This window comes from Macadamia integrifolia, chromosome 2 (genome assembly GCF_013358625.1).
Source record: "Macadamia integrifolia cultivar HAES 741 chromosome 2, SCU_Mint_v3, whole genome shotgun sequence".
NCBI classification, from domain to species: Eukaryota; Viridiplantae; Streptophyta; class Magnoliopsida; order Proteales; family Proteaceae; genus Macadamia; species Macadamia integrifolia.
The window spans coordinates 40,378,900-40,384,377 of NC_056558.1; the positions used below are offsets into that span (position 1 = coordinate 40,378,900).

The 5,478-nt window shown below is 40.4% G+C and overlaps 1 protein-coding gene across 1 annotated transcript in view; it reads right to left on the reverse strand.

Moving 5' to 3' along the window:
- The window catches only part of LOC122090659 (translation machinery-associated protein 22-like), an 11,977-nt gene that overhangs the window by 2,729 nt on the left and 3,770 nt on the right, over positions 1 to 5,478 (reverse strand). The gene's annotated exons all lie outside the window — the stretch shown is intronic.

Genomic DNA, 5,478 nt, shown 5'->3' on the forward strand with positions numbered 1-5,478 from the left:
TTTACATTGTTGTTTGCAGGTATATTTTGATTCCACACACATTGTTACATTGGAACAAGGCTATTTAAAAGGAAAGAAGAATGGTCGTAAGTCATAAAACCCTAAAAGCTAAATCCCTCACTACTTCTTGCTCGTTGGGGAGGTCTCCGACAAGGTTCCTTCTTCGTTCACGGCTCCGACAAGTCACGTCCTTCATCTGATCCTCTGGTGAGTGATCCTCCGACGGTTACTACTCTGGCAAGGTATGTCGTCCTTCTTCTTCTTCTACAGTTTTGGACAAGACTTGGGGGCATTCAAGGTCACCCTATTAGTGACCTTCGACCATGGTATCTACTATCTCCTTGTTCTGGACCTGACTTTTTTTATTGTAACCTCTTCTGCATGTAACTCATAAGCTTTTAGGCTGCCTCAGCCTGTCATTTCTTTCCAGTATGCATGAGCTTTAGCTGCAGCTGTAATTGCAGCATCAAACTCACTTTCTAATGTCTCAATCCTTTGTTCAAGTGCTTGCAGCTGTCGTCTCTCTGCACAAGCATGAGAAGAAGGTACAGCATTGTGGTTACGAGAACAATGCACAGTGGACTTGAGATGAAGCTTCTTTCCACAAAGGATCTCTCGACAATTAAACTCAAGCGGATAATGGGATATGTGGGGTGGTCAATGTAATGAATTCCCAATTACAATTGGGCTACATCATGGATCAGCTTTAAGCCCTTATTTGTTTGCGCTTTTCATAGATGATATAACCAGAGACATTCAAGATCATGTTCCTTGGTGTATGCTTTTTGTTGATGATATTGATTTTGTGGATGAAACAAAACAAGGATTAACGCCAAGTTCGAACTATGGAGATCAACCTTGGAAACAAAAAGTTTTATGATAAGCACAATGAAAAACGAAGTATATGGTGTGTATTGTGTAACTTTAATTACAGTATGATGAAATAATGAGGTGGTGAATATTGGCAAGAGGAATATTCCACAAAGTGATTATCTTAGGTGTTTGACTCAATTAAAAATAAAGGAGAAATAGAGGGTGATGTTACATAGAAAATTAAAATATGATGGAGGAAGTGGACAAGTGTGTCAGCAATGTTGTTTGATCAAGGTTTTCCTTTAAAACTTAAAAGAAGATTTAATAGAGAATCATACAACTGGTATGATGTATGGTGCGGAATGTTGGACAGTTAAGAAACATCATATAGATAAACTTAATGTAGCTGTGATGATGATGATGCTATTGAGATGGACGTGTGGCAAAAAATTAAGAATGATAAAGTAAGGAACGAATAAATTAGAGCTAAAATTTGGGAGTAGCTTTGATATATGATAAGCAACGAGAAAATCATTTGGAGGTGGTATGGCCACGTATATTGGAGGCCTTTAGATGCTCTACATAGTTGTCAAGGCGCAAGGCGACCCAAGGCAATGGAGAAGGGTGAAGAATTAAAGCAACACCAACAAGGCGCCAATTCAGACTATGGTGCCTGGAAGCCTAGGCGACGCCTTAACAACCTTAGCATACGAAGGAGTGATTTGATTCAAATTGAACGAGCTAACAGAACCAGGGGCAAACCTAAAAGACTATAGGAGAAATGGTGAGGAAAGACAGCATAGCTTAGGACTTGTATCAAGTATGACTCAGTACAGAGCTGATTGGAGGGTAAGGATCCTTGTAGCCAACTCCATTTAGTTGGGATAAGGCTGAGTTGATTTGATTTGAGTTGGACAACATGATTGTTTCTCCTTCAGCAAGCTGAGTTAGATGGTACTTAGGGTCCCTACCAAACTCAACAAAGACGAGTTCTTTTCATAGGAGGAGAATTGATGCAGTGACATTGACGTTGTTCAACTGGCATGATCCGTTGTGGGATCTTAAGTAGAGAAGAAACCGGCCCAACCTGCCTTTTTAGTCCAAGAAGGATTGTTAGTACCGTAGGACTTCTCAAGATTTATTGCTATGTTTGGATGATAACATATAGTCATTTTTTTCTTTTAGTTGGTTTTATGTGGTAGGAGTTAGCTACGAGGATATTTGCTTTAGTGTAGTTTCCTCTTTTACGCAAAGTTGTTTCAGTAGTTTCTATTTGCAAGGAATTTATATTTCCTTTAAGGGAAAAATAACCCTGCCAGTCTGGCGCAGGAAACGCCCAGATACAGGCGGGCATGAAATGACCACGTTGCCCCCCAGCCGTGCACTGAATATGCTCCCATGTGCACTCTCATTGGTCCGCTTGTTTCCTGCACCAGACTGGAAGGGTTCTTTGATTCTTTCTCCCTTTCTTTAAATATGTTTTGTAACCCAACGAATAGAATAGAGATTGAATGAATTGAACAGCAATTGATTTGAGTTGTTGTTGGCCATGGGTTTTCTCGTCTCCCTCTTTGCAATTTCTGAACCTCTCATCGAGTGCTCTCTCCTTATCCCTTCTCTTCTCTCTTATAGTTCCTTCTATTCTTGTCTTTCCTTCCTTCCCTCTCTTCTTCTCCGTCTTCAGTGCTCTAATCCTCTTCTGATTCCCACTATTTTATCCTATATTTTATTTTATTTTCTTTATGCTACTGTTCTCTTTAATTTCCTGCAACTTGCAGTACAGCCAGACTGAACAAATTTGACTACAAACATACTGTCACAAGTTCATTTGGTCCAATATTTTGGGCGAGGGTTCTCCTTCCATACGCGACTCAAACCCTAGGATTTGGTCACCCAACTCCTTCCCTGCTATCAGATCTAACTCAGCAATCAAAGCTGACTCAGAAGTTCAGCCTGGATTAGTTTCAAAATTAGTTTGTTAATTTCCAGAGCCTTGTTTCGAAAGTATTCATGCTTGAGTTTCAGAGTACTTCAGATAAGCTGTCTAATCCTGAAATCTCTAGTCGTTCTGAGATCAAATGAGAGAGTTATTTCAATTTCCTAAATCTGGTTGCCGCTGGTTAAGGAGTTGAGAGGCTTGAAGACAACCTCAAATCGTAGGTTGTTCTCTAACACTTATTTTTGTTTTTTTTCCAAAATTTCCCTTCCCTTCTTTTCCTCAGTCTCATTATTTTATCATCAGGTTTGTCCCTGTTAAATAATTACAAATCCTCATTACCTCCTTATAACAGGGCTACACATACCGATCCAAACCGGTTTTTGGAACTCCAGATTGCACGATGTATTCTTCCAATCAGTATCTTTGAAAATCTCATGATTGTTTTGGTCATTCAGTCATCAACCGTTAGTCATGCAGGACAGGTTTGGAAAATCTAATAGAAGTCCTCCTTTTGCTGTCCTGCTGCTCCTTGCTGCTAATTAATGAATCCCCATTTTGTTTGAAGCCATAATTTAAGATAAAGTGGGAAAATGAGAACTGGTAAAAAAGGAATAGGGGAAAGGAAGACGGTGATCGCATAAGAGGTAGGAGTTAGGGAGGACAGAGGGAGCTTGGTTTCACACCAACTTGGGTTAAGTCCAAGGTTTGCAGGGAATCACTCATCCTGCAGAAAATGGGAGAAATCTCCAAAGTCAACATCATCTTCATTGTCATCCATTTCAAAATACAACATTTCAACCCAAATAGAAAAGAAAAGAGAGAGAAATAACTCCCAAATAACTACCTTTCCAGTCATAGTGGGTGAGGCAAACGGAGTAAGGAAATGAATGAGATAGAAAAGCTAGTGAAGACGCATGGGAATAGATGAGCGAGTACTTGTAAAGCACGGGAGGGCTACACTACACTAAGAGAAAATTCCATTGGGTGATTGACCAAGGGTGGCTGGTAAGGAATAGCACCATTCTATTAGGAAGGAATAGAAACCAACCTAAAGGGGATTGACTACACACCAACTTGGATTAACTCCAAGGTTGGCAAGGAATCACTCATCCGACAAAGAATGGGAGAAATCTCACAAGTTCAACATCAACTTCATTGTTTTCCATTCCAAAATACAACCTTTTAAAACCCAAATTGAGGGGGAGGGGGGTGGGAATCCGTATAACAACCACTTTTCCAGCAATAACTACTCCCTAATAACTTCTTCTACAGAAATAACTCCCAATAATTAACAACATTAGTACATAATTTTGACATTAAATTAATTAAAATACAACAAAATAAAATACAAGAAAATAAAAAAAGAAATGTACATAATGTTGGTCATATAGCCATAATGAAGTGACATGTGGCTGCATATGTTTGTGTCTCCTCTAGTAAGTCCTAAATCCTTGAGTGATATACTCATCAAGTAGTCTAGACATCCCAAAAATAAGATATACAGCGTTGCTGATGAGCTGGCCAAAGGAGTGGTTAGACACTTTGTATTTAGGCTCCTCCTATCCTTTGGCATAGATCTTTTATAGTCTGCTGGTCATTGGCCTTTCCTCTTGTTGTTGTTGTATTCGCTCATTGTACTCTATCCTACTGTTACTTTTTCCCTTCATTAGTTTACTTATCAAAGAAAAACAAATACATAATGTTAGGTAACCTGTGGCTTGGCCCAAGCTTGAGAGACATCAGGTGTAAATTACCCTTTTGGGGGGAGTGTTGGAGTAGAATGGGTCTCAAGCTGCAGTTTTGGTTATTCGTTGATTCTCTTTTAGAGTCATGAAATTATGTTTGCAGTTTTAAGTTAACTGCCAGATCTAAGTTGGTTCCTTCTGACCGGATTGTTTACAGGTCTCATTTCTATTTGGGGTCAGTCTTTTCTGAATAAAGCACTAATTGATCCCACGGTTAAAACTGGTATTTGCATCAACAAATCAAAATAAGCTCCAGTTATGAGTAAAGTGAGATATGTTCCCTGGGCACAGGGGAAGAAATGACAGAATCATCTAGTCTCCCTCCTCCTCTGGTTCATTCAGCTCCTCAGCTTGGCACCTTATTCGCTCCCCTTCCCCCTAGTCCCCTGGCGGAAATCTGTATGGTTCCCTGGCCATATCCCTCGCCATAGCTTCACCGTGTGGAGAGCCCTCTCTAATTGCCTCCCCGCTCAGTCTTTTCTCCTCTCCTAGCGCATCCCTCTTTCTCCTTCTTACAGTCTGTGATGGAACGGTTTTGAAGACACAGTTCATCTATTCTTCAGTTATCCCTTCACTTCCAAAATTTGTGAAGCATGTCCTCAAAGCTTGTTGGCCTGCTAGGAGAAGGATTCTCCCTCTATCTAGATAATGGATTTGGATTGATATAACTTTTGTTGGGCCTTCTATATGTGATGCTAATGGGAAGTCAGCCTTCTATGTGACCATCAAACATTTTTGGATGGAGCGCAATCTTCGTAGATGAACTTTCAATTCCCCTTCTTTTGGCTCAATTTGGAAAGCCATCTTTTTTTACGCTAACACCAAATCAAAGATGTCCCCCCCCCCTTGTTGTGACTCCCCAAGGAACAGACTTATTGTTATTTCCTAAGAGCTCCCCCCTTCCTATATCTCATCCCGACCAATCTGATTTCTTTGGGCTCCCCCCTCCCTCCCTCCCTCCCATCCCCTATTTTTCCTTTT